The sequence below is a fragment of the Psittacula echo genome (assembly GCF_963264785.1).
Source record: "Psittacula echo genome assembly, chromosome: Z".
Taxonomy (NCBI): domain Eukaryota; kingdom Metazoa; phylum Chordata; class Aves; order Psittaciformes; family Psittacidae; genus Psittacula; species Psittacula echo.
In genome coordinates this window covers 61514740-61538852 of record NC_137742.1, presented here as the reverse complement: position 1 = coordinate 61538852, position 24113 = coordinate 61514740, and positions in this window count along the sequence as shown.

The following is a 24113-nucleotide window of genomic DNA, read 5'->3' as shown; positions in this document are numbered from 1 at the left end:
TTGCACTTCATGTAAGGTGCCTTTTAAATCTATGTTACTAATTTCTTCCGCTACTCCACAGTCATTCATTCCTATTTATCCTTTGTTACTGAAAAGGTAATTTTATCCCTTTTGTTTGTTACAGCTTGCCTGCCACTGCAGATATTTTTGTGTTCTCAGAACTAAGTCCACCTGAAATCACTGAAAAGCCACACATAGTAGCTCAGGCTGTTTTCTACAGCAATGAGGAATTATATAGCTCTGTCCTAGTCCTGGTTGGATTACTAGCAGCTTTTCCAGTTTACGGAGTAATACATGTACATGCTGAATAACATGGAGTACATGCTTGCTCACAAATGATCTCTGAGTTTTATGTTAATCACTGTATGATGTTAACGCTTGAGTACTATTAATATTGGACAAAAACCTCTTTATTGGAGGAAGTATTTCCTGGAAAAAGTCACTGAAGAAAAAAGTCGTAGTAAGGAAAAGAAAACCAAAACAACAAAACCAGAAAAACCTAACTTTGAAACTGTTGAAGATAAGGCATGTGAGAAGTTAGGGGAAAATACAAGCAACCAGAATCAGGGTAACAAATAAGTACTTGATTATTCTATCTGACTAGACAGCTGTTCTAAAACCAGCTGCTACAATAACAGAATATCCTTTATTTAGTATAAAGAAAAACAAGATCTCTTTTAATACTTGATACCAGAAAATTCAAACTGAAATGCCTTTTTGGGTATTTCGGTTGGACTGTATGTAGAAAGGAGGGGAGGGCAACACTATGGATTCTAGATTCTGAATATTTTCTTGCAAAATATATTGTCATTATGAAGGATGTTTTGAAATTTATTTTGTATTCTTACTCATCTTTTAAGAAACGGATAATTAAGCACACTCCACGACTTTTCAAATAAATTATTTGAATGAGACTCTGTGTTGACAGAAAACAGAGTGAAAGAACAACTGAACCATTCAGTTCTCTCAGGTCCTTGGATATTTTGCTATTCAACCCCAGAAGCCTTACTCCGCTATTATTAAGAAAAATTTCAGAAATACCTCTGATAGCAGTCGTTGAATTTCTCGCTATGTAGGAAAGAGAAGTAGGAGTGATCTCATTTAAATAAACCCTTGGCGGTTCTTGCAATTTTAGGGCATTTGCAGTTGAAATCTTCCTCTTCATTTCCATGCTATAAAGCTTTATTGAGCCTTTACAAATCTATTATTATTAAAATTGTTCTTTAAATTTCTGAATCACTGTTTTATATTAATCAAATTCTAGATAAAAATGAACAAAGAACCTTGGGAAAAGAAACTTCTTCCTCACCCAAGTCTTGCAAAATTAAAAAAACCCACAAAACCTCAAGCAAACTTAGGTTAGGGTTATCACATATATACCAAATAGATGTACAGAACTGAGACTTCTTCTGAACTTCAAAACCTCTTTTGTGTCATAGTGGTAACATTCAGACAAACGGTTGAGTGCAACAAGAAGCAATTGTGATCTGATTCAGAATGCATTAAAATGATGGAGAACTTCAAGGGAAATTTCAAAAACGAAATAGAGTTCATAGTTCTGGTAAAAATGGGTCTTCTTCATTTTTAGGCCTTATGATTTCTAAGGTTTTGTAGCATCTTTTCACCCTAACCCAACTGCTCTCAAAATTGGAAGTTAATACTCATCTGACAGTAGTTCATTAGGATAGACATCTGAGACTAAAACAAAAGATAGGGTGTAGTGATATTTCAGTCATTTTTTTCAATAATCCCATTAATGACAGGAATACCCAAAGGCTTCAGATCTTTCTAATGAAGTTAGGGATATACTTTCTTTTTAATTTATTTTTGGCTGTGTCCTGGAATTACCAGCATAGAACAGCACTATTGGGATAGTTTCTGACTTACCTTGAGCTACAGAATCCTTACATCTACCAGCAAAGTGTCAATTACTTTTATAAAGTAACAATACTTTGATAAAGTAAAAATACCTGTAATTCCAAGTAGTCCAAAATATGGAAGTTCTGTTAAATTTTCCTGTTTCAGAATCACGTATAGTTTTGTAAATTAGTATTCCCTACCTTACTACCTTACTTGTGAGTATTAAAAGAACGTGTTGCACAACTAAGCCAGGTTAGAATTTTATCCTAGTTTGGTGAATAAACCACTTTTTGAACTACTTAAAATCCTCAATTGAAGCTGATTTTCATATTCTGTAACTTATGTTCAATGATAATTTGATGTTCACACAAAGAAAAAAAGATCCTAAATTGTTCTGCTTAGTTTCTTATTGATTTTTCTTTGTGTGTGTGCAGCTTTTTGAATTTTATTATTGGCTATGTAAGACTTTCATCAAAAAAAAATAAAAGAAACTGACTTAAGCCATCCACTTCAAACAGAATTTAAAAAGTGAATATCAAAAGGTGTGATTGATCTGTTTTCAAATTTCTTTAGTTTTTCCATCCTTCTGTAGATTATATAGCTTTATGCTCTGCCTAGAGAAAGTGAAGCATGAAGACAGAACTCCAATAATGACAGATATTTTCCATTATGTATTAATTTTTTTTCTGTGAAGTGACAGTTTTTTCCGGCTTAAATGACCTTGCCCAACAGCTTATGCTGTCAAAGAACCTGTATTGCCAAATCCAGAATTTGTTTCAGAGAAACTAAAATATAATCAGATTTTAATTCTGTACCAAACTGAACAGCATCAGCTGTCATTAAAGTATCAAAACTTTGCATTATCTTTCATAAAGAGAAACTAGACAAGTATGACAGTGAAGCAGTCTGGTTTGCTTCCAGAAAAGTGTAAGTATAATTTAATTTTCTGTGTTCTCTAAAATCTCAATGTCAGCTACCATTTTGGCTTACAAAAAAGCTTTCTGATTTTCTAATAAGAAAATATACTAGTTGCATAATAAAATTACATCAGAATTTTGGACGCATGTCATGTACAGCCTGGTATTTTGTAAATGGTTGGGAAGATAAAAATTTTCATGATGGATTAGGTTAGCATTTCATCCACTGCAGCTTCCCTTCTTAAGATGAAGATAAAGGTGAATGAACTCCACAGTACAGGTAAGAGCCTGTCCTATGTGTCCCTTCTTCTGTTTTTCAGGAATAAAAGTGTTTTACGGTGTCTTTACTATCTATGTAGATATCAATATTTCACTCAATATTATGAATGTCTAGGCAGAGGCTGTGGATGTTCCAAACTCTGGATGTTCCAAACTATGTTAATATGAACTTCTGTATTCCTGAGGATTGACCACTTCTTTCAAAGGGATTTCTGTTATCATATACAATGTGTTTGTAAGTCATGTCTCAGCTTCATAGTGAAAAAGTTTGGGTGTTTTTACATTATGCTCTTTAGCACTATAAATACTTTATCAAGCTTCAGTGGCACTAGTATTTTCTTCCACTTCTTATCCCTATCTAAACAAGGAACACACTAAGGTAAAATTTTTGATGACAAGATGAAAACCTAACATTCAAAATGTCAGGCATTTTATTTTTCACCTGTAAATGTTTTATATGATTTTACAAATTTGCTAAAAAACTACTGAAAGGAACTATATATGCACTGTAGGTGTTCTACCATGTGTCGTTCCATTTGCATATATGATTATATTGCTAAATTCATGCAAAGTTGCACTGGAGTTTTGCATGAGTTAATAGTCAACACTGCCAAATCCTTTCAAGGTTTAGATTTAGAGCTATATTACATGTCAGTAATTCATTAAGTAGCTTAGGCAGAACCAGACAGTGATACAGTTAGGAAGATGCTGAATCCTGTGTTCTAAAAGAAGCGAGGCTATCACAGCTCCATCCTCCAGGTCCAGCCAGCAATGAGTCTGAGACGTGTTCCTAGTAAGCACACCTGTACAATGCACATATGCATGTGTGCATATACATATATGCACAAATAAACATATACACACCACAACTCACAATGCATCTCCTAACCTGGGAGGGCGGGGGCAGGACCTTGTTCTTTTGACTGGAGGTATCCTCACCTGCTGTGATACCTCTAAGCATCTCTGTGCATGTTGAGACAGGCCTTTATCACAAAATCCAACAGATATTATTAATATATTAAACTAATAATTACTCATAAAACCTTCTAGATTACAGATTTTTCTTCATTGAAGTATTTTTCTACTGTGATAGATTTTAAAGGTCTGATTTTTAAAGATGGCCAAAATAAAACATGCAAATAAACATAGAATCATAGAATCATAAAATAGTTAGGGTTGGAAAGGACCTTAAGATCATCTAGCTCCAACCCTCCTGCCATGAACACAGACACCTCACACTAAACCATGTCACTCAAGGCTCTGCTTTGAACACCAGCAGGGATGGAACATTCACAACTTCCTTGGGCAGCCCATCCCAGTGCCTTACCACCCTCACAGTAAAGAACTTCTTCCTTATATCTAATCTATACTTCCCCTGTTTAAGTTTGAACCCACTACCCCTTGTCCCATCACTACAGTCCCTAATGAAGAGTCCCTTCCTAGCATCCTTATAGGCCCCTTTCAGATCCTGGAAGGCTGCTATGAGGTCTCCACGCAGCCTACTCTTCTCCAGGCTGAATAGCCTAATTTTCTCAAACATTTTGAAAGAGAACAGATTTCTATATCTATTTTTGCTCTCCCGTTATTGTATATGTCTGGCCAGATTTTTTAATTCTATCCAAACACTTAAAATAAGAAATCTCAGCTAAAAAGAGGAATGCTGTAGATGTTTATTTGGGCTTATGAACACCTTTACTATCTGTCTTTACTGTCTGTCTTTCCATCAATCTTTGGTGAAAGCCAAAATAATTTCATTCTGAAAAGCAGGAATGATTATGCTCAAAATCATTTGCTTCCCAACCAGTGATCTGTTTCACCATCATACCTTTAAAACATAGGAAGTCATGGGAACGAGTGGATACTCTGTGAATATTTCAGAGAGGCTTTCCAGAGAATTATGATTTCATAATTAATAAGAGAGCACACAGTGAGATTAATTGAAGGGAGACAGGTCTCCTTGCCTAGCAGTCAAATTGATGATTCATTTAGATTCAGTTTTTACAGATTTGAGCTAACTGGAAAGTCACACTCTTGTCCAGCCATTGATTAATATGTGGTTCCACAGCAAAATTACGTAAGATTTTTCCTCCTCCTTCCTCAATTTTTTAGGTTATTTGCCCATAACTAGCTTTACTCTGCTTTTTTATGAATCATTCTTTTGAAGGTATGTTGACAGAATGCAATTTTTCAAATTAACCTTGTCAGATTATTAAGTACTTTCTTTCCAAACATCGTCTAATTGAGAATAGGAAGATTAGAGTGAGTACTAATGTTCTTCCTCTTCTATTCTCTTTCAGTAGCTGTTCCAAGACAGATATTACCATTGAAAAAATAGTGGTTTTGTTTGCTAGCTCATATTCTTACCTTTAAATCAATGCTAAGTCAGTACTCCTGCACTTATCTGTGAACTTATCTATGAGCTCTGGATTGTGCTGTCACTCCAGTAAAATATAAAATCTGAGTGTTCATATTATAGTGAAACCCTTTTACATCCTTTGCAAAGGCCATAGACTCCTAATTCTCGGCAAATTCCACTTTTTTTCTTGCCCATATTTTATTTCCCTGGCTTTCTCTGGGTGGTAATTCTGATTACATCTATTAGCTCATTGCACAGTTGAGCGATTGCTGTTTTTCTTATATCTGGTATTGTAAGTGGGTTCTACTTCAATAAATAAATAGTGTAGAAAAAATGTAACAATGTTAAGTAATTTAAATTTTATTTAACAAAGTAAATATCTGTTAGCTCAGAAAAGCTTACAGAAATTAACTAGAAGAGCTTAATTTTTTCAAGAGTTGTTACTGAAGATCATGATGGAATGCTGCTAGAATGTTACTGATACAGTAAAAATAGCTGTGCAAATGTTACAGATTTTAAACATATTTAAAATTATGAAAAATTCCTGAGTCAGACAGAATTGAAAAAAGAACATTCTATTCTTATTTTGCAGTGTTCTCAGAACAGATAAGCCTTTTAATAAATTATTGTGGAGATTATAGTTTGGAAAGGAATACAAAGACATCTGCTGCCAATGTTGTCACACTCTCTGTATTCAGATCAGCTTGCTGAGATAGGACACATGCTTTCCCTCTTCAGAGATGCTGAAATAAAACATATTGTTTCTCTAAACTGTCACAGCTAAATAACCGTATGTGATTTCATTTAAAGTGATGATTTCTTAATTCATTGTTCTGTACATAGTAGATTAAATTCTCCTCTTTGTCAATGTCAATAGGAATTTCATACATGCACTAGGGGAAAAATGTCTAGAGCTATATTTTCTATCTGTGCACACCTGTATCCCAGTCACCTATGTTAAAAATGTAATACTGCACACTGAATTACACTCTCTTCTCTTTTCATGGGTTTCATTTCCTCCCCAGTAAGAAGTATTGGACACTGAGGTCTAAGTTAATGAATATTTGCCACTATATCTATGGTTTTAAGTAATATAAATATGAATTGAAATTCTGTTGAAATCACAAAATGTGTTTTAGGAAGTTGGCATTCAAGCACATAGTATAAATACATACATATATATATACACAAGTAGATTCATATATGTGGTACTTAGAGAGATAAAGACATTACATAACCTTTTTCAAAAATATATATTCACTAGTTGCACACAAACTTTGTAAGCATTGGGCAATCCTTAGTGTATCATTCAGGGTAAACCAGAACAGATTAAATGCCAGAGATAAGTAGTGAAACATATGTTTTTTCCTTCAAGCCAGCTATACTTCAACTGTTTGTCCACATGAGTATTTTTCTGGAATTCAATCAGATTAAACAGATTAAACCTGTCTACCCAATGGAGGAAGCATTACTAAGTGTTACAGGTGGAAAATGGAGCTACTGAGAATGAATCTTAGTTGCATTGTTTCCTAGTCTGTGAGTGTGTTTATGGCTGAATTCAAAGTGTGACATTTTGGTATTTGCGGTGTTTCCAGAATCTCTCTCCCTATTAAAAGGGCTCCTCTTGTTCACATGAGGGCTGCACCTAGCATGACTATGGCACATGTGACTTTGGTTTCTTATGAAAAAAGAGTCCTTCCTGTGTTTTTCATTCTCATCAGGCACTAGCTGCAACCCCATAAAAGTGTATTTACAAAATGAAGATGAAGACAGATGGCACACTTTAAGAATAAAATCACATTTACATTTTAACTTCATGCTTTTCTTCAGTCCATGATTTTTTTAATTTTCTCTGCTAAAAGTAAATCTAGTTATGTACAATAACATATGCATTCCAGAGATTTTAGTTATAGCTGGCTTTTTAGTTTCCTTTTTGTCCTTGTATTTCCTACAGCTGCCATATTGTGCTTTTCAGTGCTTTACAGTGGTCCGATACACGCTTGCATATTTAAAAAGCTTCTCAGATTAGATGCAAAACACTGACTAAGCTTTCTGTTCTGCTCTGATCTTCTCCAAAAAGCACCTACCCACAGAAACTTCTCTCATGCTTGAGATCTCTGATCCTTTTAGCTTCGAATAGACAGAAGGTCCAGAAAACTTAGCATGCACCATTCATCTTTTGAGCAGCACTTGTGTACAGCATTTTTCTGTAGAAAGATTAGCATTTGGTAGGAGACAGAACCCTAACAAACTGAGGCAAACACAAAAGGTGAGGTCTGTATTTAAAGAGGTTCATTTAAAAAGTTTATTACAGATGTGTGATAACAAGCTACTGGTGTGGCAAGAGGGTCATTCATGGAAAAATATTTTCATTAATAATTAAATATGAAGTAATATACTTATCAAAAAGCATTTATTAGTGAAGAAAATAAAAACAAAAGCTAAGTAGAAATTAGATTTTTGGTGTACTGTGGATATATACTTGTTCTTCTTTGAGCCATGAGAGCTCTATTTCTTAATAGTGAGTGTCCTGCGTTTTGTATCATTACAGTATTTTTGAGGTTTATTTTTGAATGAATGCAATCAAACAGGAAATGTTCTAGTACTTCAAAAGTATTTGATCAAACATATATTTTAATAAAATATTAAAAAATAATTAATTTATGCACAATTGTAAAATTATTTTAAAAAGTATTTTTCTACTCTCCTTAATAAGTACTCAAAATTCAAATTTATATGGCTTCTATCTTAATATAACAATCACATAAAAATCACTATCCTTGCTTTTACTGTGTTCGAAGTCCACCTTTCCAATTTTCTATCTTAAGTCTGTTTTATATAATTTTGCAATAAAACTATGCTTTTACTCAATTTTTAATTGATTTAATTAATTTATTTAATTAATTTAATTAAGCAAGGATTAAAGAGTGAAAAAAAACCATGTAATAATTGCACTTCCTTTAATTAAAGACTTGCATGGTGGTATGTAGAAAGAGAAGAAATACAGATTGTGCCACCCAAAATTCAAAGTAAAGATATACATAATTTTTCTGGCAGTTCAAAGTGCATACACAGAGGAAATAGCAAAACAGACAAAAGATGTATCTCATTCTTCACTGCTCTTGGATGACTGATTCAATTCCCCTGTAGGCACTTTGAGGAATCATTTAAATTGCTAACAAGTTTGGGAGCACTAGTAGAAAACAAGCTTTCAAGCTTGATCCCTGAGGTACACATTAGGATATGTTTAACCAAGCTAGAACAGATGTAACCCAACAGATGTGTGCATATGGCTGGCATTGGTATTTTATTGGCCACTGAATTTGTGCTTGAAGGCAGGCACTCTCCCCAATGTGTCCCACAGCCCAACTATCAGAGGCAGATATCTGCCTGTGTGCTGGTGGTCACTAAACGAGGGGCACCTCAAGGCTTCCCCTAAGAGATAACTTGGGTGTCTGCAGGTGAGTAAGCATCCTGTTCGGACTCTGTCTCCGGGGAAGGTTCATTTCTGCCATATCTCAGGACTTCTACTGGGCTTCCCAGGTAAAAATGTTCCTTGTGCTCCTGTAAGATTATAAACAGTAAATTAAGAAACAAACAAAAAAAAGTCAGTGTCCCATACTGACCATCAACATGTATAAATTGCTTTTTCTCATTCTGCCATTCTGATTGTGTTGCAGGATTTAAAGTTACATATATTAAAAAAAAAAAAAAAAAAAAAAAAAAGAAAGAGAGAGAATAGCAGCTTATGCATCCAGGAAATACTCCCAGGTTTTACAGATCTCAGGAGCCTGGAAAATGGAGAAATGGAGAGGGAATTAGATCAATGGAGAATTAAAGGAAAGAGAAATATTGCCAACCAGTATTTGCTGCAAGTCAGCTCTTGTCAAAGGAGATTAATTCCATTAAAATTTCCTGTTATTGCATATGTTAATACAAATGCAATTTATAATTGGATATATGTAACATATTTGTCTTTTTTAAAAGTTTTGAATTTAGTGCTAGATTATGTCCTATTTTTAGAAAGGAGAACCAGTTAAAACACACCTGAAGCAGATTCAGATGAAGAGCTATATTACAAATCTCAAAATAGCTAGTATGGAACAGTTGTTGACTAAGAGGAACAACTGAAATGCCTGATACTCTTCAGTTTGGAGAGAAGAACGTCAGCAGCACTGAGATTTGATCAAAATTTACAGGATCATGAAGATTAAGATGAACACAGACCTTTTATCCACCAAACCTCACAGTACTAGAAGTAGGGGGAGGTTGTAAGGATATCTGCTCAAAACAGGCAAAACAAAATGCTTTTTTATACAACAAAAAAGATCTTGAAACTGTTGTCAAAGGTATTGTTGAAACAGAAAGTATCAGCATGTTCACAACTTCTTGTCCTGTGAATTCATAAACAGGTGGCATAGGCAGGGACATGCTCTTTTACCTTTCCTGTTCTTGTGAATCTGAGTGGAACTGACCCATATAATTTTGCTCTCCCTAGATAGCATCTCCCACTTCTGAGAGCCTAATGCTGCATTACAGGTATCACTGACCTAACACAGTAGAAGATTTGCAATTTTTCATCAGTATATGTTTCTAGAGAGATTTCATAGATATTAGATCTGGTTCTTCTGGTTAAAGATTTAATTTAATTTTGTTGCTTTTTTTTAATAAATTACTTTTTTTCAAAATTTGCTTTTAATTATTTTCCTTTCTTTTTTTTGCTGGCATAAAATATAATAACTGGGTAAATTTAAATCGCTCTTTCAATTTGTATTAAAATTTCACTCATACTGATTTTAAAATACCTGGGTTTTTTTAACAATATAACAAAGCTGTAATAGTGGACGTAGTCAGTTGATTCAGGTGTTAAGTAAGTGCAGAGTTGATTGAATTTTGGAAAAAATTTGGATAAAAAAGGATGTTGATGGTTGGTTTAATGCTAAGCCAGATGCAACACAATATTGTAGAGCATTGTGAAAGACCAAAGTTGAAGACGTATAATTCACCTAAAAAAAATATCAGAGATGCAGATAAATGCAGGAAAGAAATACAAGATATTTTTTCCTTAAATTATGTAGCAATTCAGCTACATTTTTGAAGCATACCATGAGTGTAGGTGTGAAAGTCATACCTTCAATTGCTGTGATTTGTTTTATGGTGATGATGCAAAACACACTCCAGAAAACATTTTAGTTTTGTCTAAGCTGTGCCTAGCCTGTACCTATATCTGTATTTTGTACTCATGGTAAACCAAAGCAGTCTGTTAGAACTTGTGGAAAATTCTATACAAATCAGTTTGGAATTATCCTGAAACTAATTGTTAGCTGCAAGAACTTTTGATGAGATTATTCAAGTGAAAGCTAAAGTTCTTTACTCTTTTAACTTTTTAAATGGGATGAATATGATATGGAAGATATTCTTCTCCTTTGAAAAAAATCAGCATTTTTTTTTCCCTAGCACATCTATTATTTCTTTTTAAAGAATGAAAGCACTCTGCCTGTTCTCTTCCTTTTTGTGTTTCTACATCCAAATGTCAATTCATGCTATATGGAAAACATCAGTTTTTATTTCAAAAGACCTGATTTCAATAATGGAGCTGTAAGATAGAGGTATGTTTGTCAACAAACAGAAAAATGCCAGGGATCAAAGTGTTCTTTTATGAAATTTCACTAAACTTATTGACAATAAAACGGTGAAGAACTGAAATGTGCATCTTCATGGACATAGTATTTTAATAATATGCTTCTGATTAAGAATTTTGTTGATCAAGAAACACTGATAACTGGTTCGTATTTTACTTTCTCAAGAGCTCAACAGTCATCATCTTTTGAATAAAGAAACAAACTCTGAAACGACTAATAAAATATTGAATTGTTTAGATATCCATTATAGCTAATATTGTACATTTGTCATTTGTCCTACTCTGCAGACACTTAGTACAGACTCATGCCATGCAACCTGCAATGGGCAAATACTTTTACATTATACTGCATTCCACTCCAGAACTATTAATGTAATGTTAATGTTAAAGTGGGAGTTCATGCACAAATGTGATGTGCATGTATGTGTATATACATATATATATATAGACACACACACAGTATTTAAAATCACAGTAAAATTAATTATGATAGTAGTCTAAGTAGATGAGCCCTAACTCAGCAGTAGTCCTACCTAGGAATGCTCATGTGGAAACTGTGAAGTTTGCTCAGTCAGGTAGGAAGGGAAATTAGGTGCATTTCAGGTATCTGCTATTTGTTGAAAAAACACTGACTTGTCTCTGTTAAAGGGACTTTCTCTTGATAACATTTTGCAAAACCAAACCCATGCCTAGCTTCCTGTAGCTTGGTGAATAATACAGTCCAGCCTGAGTGGTTCAAACTTATCTGAATCAGATTCTTTGCAGGAACTTCTGCATATCTATTCAAATTTGATGTCGTTATGAAGACAGATGGCCCTAAACTCTTCAGTGGTACCCAGATCTACTTAGCTCCTAACATTACAGAAGCTTAACAGTAAAGCTAAGCAGCTTAGTCAAGCATTTAGATATAGATTGCAAAAAAAAGTTTACAAGTAATTTCAAAACCTGATCCCTAAATTAAAATTGTCAGCAGCCTATCTTCTTCTCATTGTTTGCACTCATTTCCCTAGGATTCCCAAAACACATCTAAGTTTATGGCTAGAATGCTAGAATTTTAGAATTTGCAGCAAGTTTTCTGCTTTCTATGTTACCCACAGTTCTTCTGTTTTCTTAAAACAGATTAGGAGGAGTTCCCCTGAAATTCCTGTAGTAATATGAATGAATGGTATTTTCTTGGTCATTAGGTATTGTTCAAAACAGGATTAAGAAATGCACGGCTCTAGCTTTAAATCACATTGTGCCAGTTCTGAAGCTTCATCCTTAACCACTATAGATCCTACCCATTGTTTGACTACTGGCTAAGTGTCTCAACTCATGTTACTTAGAATTCTTAAACTCTGAGGACATAATATTTTGGTAATGTCAGTTGCTATACAGTGTAGGTTGCTTATATTTTGCAAATCGCATGAATTCTTCAATTTGGAGCATCTTTCTGCAGAAAGCACACACAAAGCTTTTAGACATAAACTCATCAGTGAACTCCACACACATATAAAAATATCCCCAACACCACAAATTGTCTGACTTTTTGAGTTTTATTACCTCAGTTCCTTCTTCCATACTTCAAAACAGCTTGTCTTCTCTCCTGAGAACAAAAAGTTCTTTTGACAGCACTATCACTTTATATTTAAAATAATTCCAAAGAACTATTAGGACTGTAACATGTCACAGGAAAGAAAACAGCTTGACATATCCAAATTCCTTTTGTCCCATCTGTGATTATCAAGCATGCAAAACAATTCAGAGTAACGGTAGTTCTTATATAGAGGGTAGTTCCTGATTATGATTTTGTGTATATGTAGTTTATTTTCTTTACGTGGCATGTGAGAAGTATGCATAATCATCTGTGTGCAGTCGTAGAATCATAGAATCATAGAATAGTTTGTGTTGGAAGGGACCTTCAAAGTCCAACACTCCTGCAATGAGCAGGTTCCTCTTCAACTGGATCAGGTTGCCCAGAACCACAACCAGCCTGGCCTCGAATGTCTCCAGGGAAGCGGCATCCACCACATCTCTGGGCAACCTGTTCCAGTATTTTACTATGTATAGCCTGAATCTTGCCTCTTCTAGTTTAAAACCACTACCTCTCGTCCTGTCACAGCAGCCCCTGCTAAAAATCTCACCCCATCTTTCTTATAGGCAACTTTTAAGTACCGAAAGGCCGTAATGCTCTGTGTGGAAACATTCATCCAAGAAAAGACTGACATTGTTTTCTAGCATCAGATCTACAGTAGGTCCATATCTTCCTATTTGTTGACTGAGAAAAGTGACAGTATGGATCATATGAAAAAAGAAGGCTTCTTGCAGAAGACATTAAAATGGGAAGAGTACTGGGGAAAAGCTGTATCATATCTCTTGCAAAATGAACATTTTTTTTTTGCTGGCAAGAATGTATTGGTTTTTTTCCTGCTAAGTTGCTTCCAGAAGAGACATAATTTTACAAATAAACTTATCAATGTCACATCCTTCTTTTAACTGCACATAAGGCAATATAATTGATAAAACATATTTTATTAAGGTGCATAGCATTATGTGAAAATGAAAAATCCAAAAATACACTAACTCAGAAAGATAGTGAGATTGTGGTATTTCTTCAGTTTGTATCTCTCAGAAGAGTTAAAGTTTAGGAAACTGTGGAGATAAAAGAGAATGAAGCCTAGAAATGGCCTGCGGCTTACATCTACCCTCTAGATGCAGAAGTCTTTGAATCCTCCAGATGCTTTTTTTCCCCATAGTTCCCTATCTTGCAAAACCCATGTAACTTAAATATTGCAAAATTCAGTTCTAGTGGGGAACATTCTCAACTCCTTTCTATTGTAAAGCATCAAAGGAAAAGAGAAATAACACATGGAAAGGTAGATTAATGTCAAAAGGAGCATTTCTGAACTCCTTAGATTTAGCCTGAGTTCTTTTGTTAGAACAGAAATAAGGGTGGAAAAATGGGATTATCTTGGAGAAGACATTACTTAATATATCTCAAGACAAACAAAGAATTTAGCGAAAGTAATCTGAAATATTTGCAACAGAAAATAAGCATTGTTGAGTGATATAAAATGAAGGTGAATAGCACCTGAGTCATCAGTTTTCATTAAGGTGAAGCTTCCCCAAATATGCAAATGTTGGCTGCACACAGTGCAAAAAGCATAATATAAATCTGGAAAAAGGCAAAATATCATATTACTTGATTTGTGGATTTACAGCTCGGTTCTGGGTTCCCTGTTGTCAGAAAACTATTGGCTGGAGGCATTTAGGAGAAGAGGAACAAAGGTAGGGCAGTGTCGTGGTTTAAACCCTGTCGTCAAGTTAGCCATGCAGTCCACTCCCCACTCCCTGCCTTTTCATCCCCCCCTCTCCCGCTCCCAGAGGGAAGGGAAGGAGAATGGAAAGAATGTAACTCCCACTGGTTGAGATAAGAGCAGCCCAGTAACTAAGATATGACACAAATCACTACTGCTACCAAGAGTAATAATAATGATAAGGGAAATAACAAGGGAAAAGAATACCATACCATCTGTTAAAAACCAGCCCGAGCGAGCAGTGAGCCAGCCCTTCCAGGTAACTCCCAGTTACATCCGGGGCATGACATGCTGTGGTATGGAATACCTCTTTGGCTAGTCTGGGTCAGGTGTCCTGTCTCTGCTTCCTCCCAGCTTCCCCTCCTCCGTGGCAGAGCATGAGACTCACAAAGTCCTTGGTCAGACTAAACATCTGAGCAGTAACTAAAAACATCGGTATTATCAGCGCTGTTCCCAGGCTGAAAGTCAAAAGCATAGCGCTGCACCAGCTACTAAGAAGGATTAAAAATGACTGCTACTGCTGAACCCAGGACAGGCAAGGGGACTGGAAAGAGCCAGGATTTCAAGCTTTGTACCATGGCAAGAAGATTAAAAAATAACAAAGTATATACCTAGCTGACGCATGTAAATATTAGGCAAGGAAAGGAATATTTATCCTCCTGTGTCACTTCTTAAATAGCAAAGAAATAAAAAGGAAAGTTAGCTAAAAAAGAAGAACTGACAAAATAATAAGAAACTTCAAACATTTGAGTTGTTTTATACTGTACAACTGTTCAGCTGCTATTAAATATATACGAAATAGAACAAATGCATGAAGGTGAGGATTGATAAGGATTGGAGTTATATCTTTTTTATGTAGTTCTGCTTTGTAAATGACACTGTCATATTTTAAAAAAACAAATATCTGCATAAGTAGCCTAGTTAAGATGACTTTAAGACCTACAATCAAAAGAAAATGAGATTCTTTCATTTTACTCATTAGCAGTTTTATTTTTTCTCTGTATCTCAAATTTTTCTTTTGGCTTTTTTTAGAAGAAAAATATTCACTAATTTTGGTAGTATAGAATATTATGTCAGAGACTTTAATAGAAGATGCTTGACTATGATGACTATACAAGCCATTACATTTTATACAGCGTGAGTATTCTTATATGGTTTCATAAAGTCATAGAATGGTTTGGGTTGAAAGGGACCTTAAAGATTATCTAGTTCCAACCCCTGCCATGGGCAGGGACACCTTTCACTAGACCAGGTTGCTCAAAGCAGCATCTAGTCTGGATTTGAATGCTGCTAAGAATGGGGATTGGTTGATTATAAAGTTGTTATCTGATTTTAATTTTTCTTTTTTCAAACTGTAGAAAAAGGTTTTGGTTTGATTTATTTTTTAACTTTTTTTCACCGAAATCACATTACAAAGATAACAACTTCACAAAACCAAGTCTAATGCCATTTAACACAACATTTTTAAAAACATAAAAATTTATAATATGGGGAGTTTTGATATGAGTGAATAGATATATGTTCATTTTCCATAGGCAATTTGAGGCAGACAAGTTGATTTCTTATGAGAAATCAGTGTACCTGGTTTGCAGTGAACATTAGAATTCACATATTTTACTGAATAGAGCTTGAAAATTCTTTATTACTTGAAAAAAGAAGTAAATATCTCCACTGGAAAAAAAAAAAATACTAGGAAGATGAAAAGTGATCAAAACCAAATAATCTTCTGCTTTGTTTAAAAAGTTCTGTAAAAAGTCCTCCGCACTAATGCTGCATTGTCAGGTATAATAAGCAAGACTTCAGGAATTATTTAAAAATGAAAACAAAGTGTCCTAAAAGAAGTTTTTAGATCTTACAAGGGTATATGTTCATACTTACAATTTGTTTTATATTTTGATCATCTCTTTTCATTAAGTATAATATATGGTATAGTGGTACTTACTCTGGTTTTGCACTTACAAAAAGCCTAAATTTGTTATCAGATTCTGGTTGTAGAACACAACTGGAATCTTGAATATATCTAATGTTGCTTACTGTAAGCCGTTTTACTACTCTGCTCAGTATTGTTCCTAAGTCATTATGTACCTACTTTATGTTTCAGCATGTGTAGCACCATATTGAAATATGAAAGTGTAGAATTTCTTTCAGAATTTGAGGCATTGTTTTCCCTCACTGCCTCTTTCAGTGGCTGTACACTTTAAGGACCCCATTGACTTCTGCAAAATTTCTTCAGCACATATCAGTGAATGGATAAGGTAAAACTATTGGTGGCTGTAGGAATACTGATGGCTTTTTTAGAGACCAGCAACAGCGTTCATCTCTTCTGTTGGAGACAGTAGTCTCTGTGTAGGTCTTTTGGTTTTTTTTCAGTCTTCCCACATCATTTCTGGTTACTGAATTATCCATATATGGTTTCATACAATCCAGGTTTAGGTTTTGTTTAGGGTTTTTTTTTTTTACATTCTTGGCCTAGTGAGGAAGGATGTCATGGTTTAAGCCCAGCCAGTAATTCAGCACCACGCAGCCTCTTGCTCACTCCCCTCCTTCTTCCCTCCCTGCACCCGGAGTGATGTGGAGGAGAACCGAAAGAATGTGAATCCTCTGGGTTGAGATAAGAACAGTCCAGTAACTAAGGTATAACACAAAACCAGTGCTGCTACCACCATTAATAATAACAATATGGAGAATAGCAAAGGAAGAGAATACAATTGCTCACCACCCGCCAACCAATACCCAGCCTAACCTGAGCACCAATTTGGGCCTTCTGGGTAACTCCCCCCAGTTTATATACTGGGCATGACATGCTGTGGTATGGAATACCCCTTTGGCTAGTTCGGGTCAGATGTCCTGTCTCTGCTTCCTTCCAGCTTTCCGTGCTCCTCCTCACAGGCAAAGCCTGAGACTGAGACAGTCCTTGGTCAGAGTAAACATTACTTAGCAACAAATAAAAACATTGGGGTGTTATCAACACTGTTCTCAGACTAAACCCAAATACTTCTTGTATTTGACCTTTGCAGTTGTGATTTTTGTCACTTTCATGCTAGACTTTGGCAGTTGGTTACAGTTTACAGTCTTGTAGGGCAGCAAACTTCTGTGTGGATCAGTGGACAAATATAGCTCAAACTGATGAAGAGAGAAAGATACACATGAGAACAGTGGTAACTCTTCTGGCATCTTGTCCTGACTTGGTTAGCAGTTCCAGAGCTTCAGGTTAAGAGGAACCTGATGAAAAGATATCTTAGAGCATGCCACATTTTATGAGACAAAACAAAATGTGACTTTTCAATGCCCTTTTAATTAGAATCTGAACACTGTTGGTAGCAGATGCTAAGTTGTGATATCCTTACTGCAAATTAATCCAAATTCATAGAATCATAGAATCGTAGAACAGGTAGGATTGGCAAGGACCTTGGGATCATCTAATTTCAACCCCCGTGCCACGGGCAGGGACACCTCCCACTAAACCACGCCACCCAAGGCTCTGTCCAACCTGGCCTTGAATGCCGCCACGGGTGGAGCATTCACAAATTTCCTGGGCAACCCATTCCAGTGCCTCACCAAAATTCATCTAAATCCAAATCCATACAGATCTTTGCAGTTAGTGGAAGCCATATTATTGCAGAAAAGTTTTCCCTTTAGCTATGAAAAGTGCAATTTTATCAGGCAGTATTTCTTGCTGAGAAATACCCTCAGCCTTAAAATTTATCATATTTTAAATAGTGGATCAAGCAGTTAATGACGAAAAAAGAGTGATTTCTTTGGCTAGAAGCTAACGTTGAAAATAAACCCAGCATGCTCTTCTGGGAATTTTATGAAAGTATAAATGTATGGGTCTCGAAAGTGTTCATCATCTTGTTTCCAGTTTGTGTTACAGATTAGAATATTTCTCCCTCCTCTCTCAAAAAATTTGGGCAAGAATATTTCTTTTGTTAATATTGCCATGTAGAATACAGTGGTTGTTTCAGTAGTCTTTTACTTTTTGGCTGTCCTTTCTCAAATGTTGATTTTATGTTGCAACATAATGCTTTTATTTGTCCATCTTCCCACACTCTGAAGTATGCATTAGGCTGGTATATTCTTGTAAAGACTATGGAAAAAGAAGTAATTTTGTAAAGCTTTCAGGAATGATGAAGTTTTCATTTAGGGAAGGAGAAACTGACCTTTTCGTTCTAAATACAGACTTATCACATATCCATACTGAGATACTGCATGCTTTCCATGATGCTTTATTGCACTCAGACTGTTTTGTAGGTATGGCTGGCAGGGACAACAAAACAATATCAATAGTACAGTTTTTAAATACAAAATTTATGGAGAAGCTATATGGTCTAATGGATTTGTTGCAATTAATGTTTTTATTCATCAAGAAATTAGATTTCTGTTGGGTGATGTACAACTTCCTCAAGGTTTTCATAATAAGTGACAAGAAGAGCAAATGCAAAGGAACAGTGCTGTTCTAGAAAATAAGATAAAGATCAGGTAGAATTTACATTGAGTCTTCAAAGACTACCACAGTTAAGTGTGTGTGTTTCTTCCAAAGGCCCACTCTTAACCCTATTCAGGTTAATAACAAAACCCAAATCAGGCTAAAAATTTTAATTTCTTGGGCTGTTAATACAAAGAGCTACACAAGCATTTTAAGATCAATGATTGTCAAGAATACTACTGTATGCATAGCAATGCACAGATTTCTTGCAGCATAATTTAACTTTGGTAGTAAAAAAATGGATATTTTTGGTTTAGTGCTTCTCTAACTGATGACCTTTCATTAGCATAGCCAGACAGAACTAGTGAATCTGATGCTTTGTGCATGAAAATCTGAAAGAAGCTATTCCATCTTTAAAATATTAAAAATGTACTCTTTGTCATCTCAATTAGATGACATTGTGACAGTAATTATACAACATTTTTCGTAGAGAAAAAAACTATAGAGAATTTCCTATTGAGATCTGGAACTTCTGTTTTTTATTTCTTAGTGAAATCATTCCCTCTTTATTTGGAATCAGGACCTTTTCATATTTTCTCCCAGGCTCTAACGAAGACAATGGGGGAGGATGGCAGGGGAGAAACCCAACTCTGATACCTCAGAGTATGTTAGATCCAAAGCAGACAGGGGACAGAGAGAGTGGCAGCCTCAACAATATAGATATAAAAGCTGTTTGCTTGTCAGAGTTGCATTTAATAGAGTATCTTCAGATTTAGAAAACAAAGCAAAGGAACAGTGGATGAAAATATCAAAGAAATATTGATAAAATTGCTACCAAATGCTTTAATGCTTCTTAGCTTTACTCTTGAAATACTTTAGCTTTGCTTTGGTCACGCAGCTCTCACTGTATTATTTTACCATCTTACCAGGGTTTAACCCCAGTGTGGTAGGTTGACCTTGGCCGGATCCCAGGTGCCCACCAAAGCTGCTCTATCACTGTTCTCCTCAGCTGAACAGGGGAGAAAATATCTAATAAAAGGCTCATGAGTAGAGACAAATACAGGGAGAGATCACTCACCAATTACTGCCAACAGCAAGACCGTCTTGACTTGGGGAAATTAGTTTAATTCATTACCAATCAAGTCAGAATAGAATAACAAAAAATAATTCAAAACCTAACCTAAAAAATACCTTCCTCCCACCTCTCCCTTCTTACCGGGCTCAACTTTACTCCTGATTTTCTCTACCTCTTCTGCCACAGCGGCACAGGGGGGACAGGGAAAGGAAATTGTGGTCAGTTGTCTCTGCCACTCTTTCCTCCTCAGGGGAAGACTCCTCACACTCTTCCTCTGCTCCAGCCTGGGGTCCCTCCCGTAGGAGACAGCTCTCCATGAACTTCTCCAGTGTAAGTCCTTTATGAACTGCTCCAGCATGGGTCCCTTCTACAGAGTGCATCTTTCAGGAACAGACTGCAGCACTTGTGACTTGGGGTCACAAGTACTGCAGCAAATTTGATCCAGTATGGGCTTCTCTCTCTCTACGGGGCCACAGCCCCTGCCAGGAGTCTGCTCTAGCGCAGGCTTCCCCCAGGGTTACAGCCTCCTTTGGGCATCCCCCTGCTCTGGCGTGGTGTCCCTCCATGGGCTGCAGGTGGAATCTGCTCCACCATGGACCAACGTGCTGCAGGAGCACAGCTGCCTCACTATGGTCTGCACCACAGGCTGCAGGGGAAATTCTGCTCTGGTGACTGGAGCACCTTCTCCCCTCCTTCTGCACTGAATTTTTTGTCTGCAGGGCTGTTGCTCTCACAGATTCTCTCTGCTCTGTCTGGAGTAGCCATTCTGCGGGTTTTTTTTAACTTTCTTAACTATGTTATCACAGAGGTGCTTCCATCATGACTGATGGGCTTGGCCTTGTCCATCTGCAGGTCTGTTTGAGCTGGCTGGCATTGGCTGTCTCTGAGATTAGACCATTTAGGCTGCAAGTATTTACCTTTATCTATACCAATTTGTTTCTTCAACAAACCAGAAAGTACCACCCTTATTAAGAGAGTTCAGCTGTCAGCATTAAATGATAGAAATTACGGATACAGTCTTCTTTTAACAAATGCATAATCTTAATTGATAAACCCATGTATGTTTATGACCATGATCTAAGTAATCCAAATAATCTTTATTTAAATTTTCTCCATGCATTTTAATACACACGTTCACCTATTAGTCATAAGTGCATTTTGAACATTTAACCAGCATCATAGATAATTCTGGAAAAAATGTCTTTATGAAGTTTTAGAACAGTCTGTAAAAGAGCATGTTCAGTGTCATATCTGAGAAACGTGGGGTAGGTAAATCTGATGCTCCTGTATGCTTTACAATAAAAGAAGAATTTTATAGTGGCAATGAAGCACTCCGTTGTGCAATCTGAACATGATTTCCTACCTTTCTTACTCACATCTCTCCAAAGTTAATAGACATTTATTTCTGTGTTGATTGTCTTAAAGGTTTATTGTTTGCACTCCAGAAATATAAAATCATTTTAATTTCATCATAAACTTTCTTTGTAGTATTCTGAAAATTAAAGGCCAACCTATTGGTTGATATAACCAAGATATCTCAAGCCAGTAGGTTGTTTTGAATCACGGTCACCTTGTTTTCAGCCATATTTTGATGCATACATTCCTTTGACACCTTAACAGCAAACAGTGTGAAACAGGTTCAGCTCTGCATTAAACTGCAGAGGTTCTTGCTTTTGAGAAATGAGAGAAGGAATGTTTACTATTAACAACAGGAGAAAAAAGCTTTGATCAATGCCACGATATAAAAGCATAGCACTTAGTTTGTCTGTGACATAGTCTACTTGATGCCTGGCTTGATCTTAATACTGCTTTTGGTAGATGGAAATAAAAATGGACAGCTTAAACTCTTTTGATATTAACAGAATCTATGTTCATGTGTTGGGGTTTTTTTCGTAATGCAATTTCTTATATCCTCACAGTAACTTTAAAGGTTCTTCTTAAAAAAAAAAACAACAAAACAAAAAACAAACCAAAACAAACCAGAATGAATATTGTTTGTCGAGCTTTGTTTCTATGTTATAGAGGACTGTCGTGGTTTAAGCCCAGGCCATAAATCAGAACCACGCAGTCCACTTCCCCCCCCCACCTTTCTTCCCTCCGCTCCTGGAGGGACGGGGAGGAGAATCAAAAGAATGCAACTCCCACGGGTTGAGATAAGAACAGTTTAATAACTAAGGTATAACACAAATCACTACTGCTATCACTAATAGTAATAATGATAAAGGAAATAACAAGGAAGAGAATACAACCGCTCACCAACCGGTACCTCACCCCCACCCTGCCATGTTCCAGCCCTTCCGGGCCACTCTCAGTTCTACCTCCTGGGCATGACGTGCTGTGGTATGGAATACCTCTTTGGTTAGTTTGGGTCAGGTGTCCTGTCCCTGCTTCCTCCCGGCTTCTCCTCCTCCCTGGCAGAGCATGAGACTCACAAAGTCCTTGCTCAGGGTAAACATTCTGACCAGCAACTGAAAACATCAGCTTTATCAGTATTATTCCCAGGCCAAAAGTCAAAACACAGCACTGCACCAGTAGAAAAAATGACTGCTACTGCTAAACCAGGACAAGGACATTATGAAGTCCCTGTAAAAAAATGTTATGCATATTTACCTTGTAAGAATTGTGAAATCTCTGGAGAGCAGAACCAGACAGTGCCGTAGTTAAAACACAGAAAAGGCAGAACCTCTTTTGTTTGCTTTTTTAAGTCTAAATTTTCATCAGTCACCTGCAGGTTGCTTATAAGGAAGAAAATCCTTCTATCTTATTATTTTTCTTGAAATGGTTTTGAAGGCTGTCACTGTCTAGCATGTGTCCATAACAGTAGCGCTATATGCTCAGTTCTGTAAGGAAGCAGTACTGCACAATACCTCTTTTAGACACGTTTATATTTATCAATCATCTAGTTTCCATCTAGAAGCCTCAATTGAACACTCTAGCAGCAAAATTTAAGAATATGACCATCTCTACAGTTTTGTTTATAGAGACCCACAGGTAGAATGCAGTTTGTAAATTTATGTGCATACTTATCCATGTACATTAAAGTGTAAATCTGTATCACATATATACATTTTTAATGCCTTATACTACCTATTTCATGCTTTTACAAGTAAAAAACTTACTGATTATTCAAAACTAATTGTGGAAGATGCATAAATTGGGCTTAATCTTTGATTTACATAGATGGACACTGAAATGAAAGATGCTCCAGCTGTTTATCTCAGAAACTGTCATAAAAATATTCATTTGAAAAGAATGAAGGTTTCATCATATAATAAATATCTGTGAAGAGACGTATTAGAGAAAAAAATCTGACCACTGATACAGTGCAATTGTGTGCTTTCATTCTTTTAGTTATAGTTTTCACTCTGTTAGCTATAAGCTACCATTTGTAACCAAAAAGATGCCTGATAGTTATTTGAGACATATCTTCTTGTCTTTGTCGGTGCATACTGTAATTTACTATGGTTTTGAAAAATGAACATAAGTGTGCACTGCAATTATCTCCTCTCAAGAAGACTGGTACTTTGCACATCCTCATGGGATCAACAGTGTAGCTACTGTCATTTTGGTAGCCAAATTGGATAGTGATGAATGCTACAATGCATTATAAAGAAGTTAATCTTTGAGACTGTTATAAAGTTGTGGTTTTATTTTCACTCTCTTCTGTCATGAACTTAAAATTTTAAGTGTACCATCTAATTTAACTGTGAAATGCCCACTATTAGAGTTCAGGGTGTCTGACCATTATTGGCAAGCTTAATTATTGGTACACTTTTAAGACTACTTGTTTTGAATGATACTCTTTTACTCTGTGTATTTTTCAATAAAAAAACAAGACGGGGGAAAAAAAAGGAAAAAAGAAATCTCTTTTGTATATAACACATTATTTTCATCATATCAGACCTCTTTCCATGTCAATTGAATTTAGTATTTAGGTCTTAAAGGAAAAGAAGCAAACACATTTTTTTCTTAACCATTTTTTTTTTAATACAGTGCTTTTCAGATTATTCAGAATGAATTGGTGATGCAAGTTTGATCTAAATCTCCCTGCATCCTCAGCAGTAAGAATGTTACAATTTTTATGTGTTTTATCATACAGATTTTATCACTTTAATATGAAAATGGGTCATTCTCCACTAACCCACTGTCAAAGCATGACATTTTTGCTATCACTCTTACATCCATAGTGCACTTAAATTTGATTTATGAGAACATTTTATAGTATTTTTGTCCTTAGGAGGCTCCAAGCAATGAGAAAAGGAT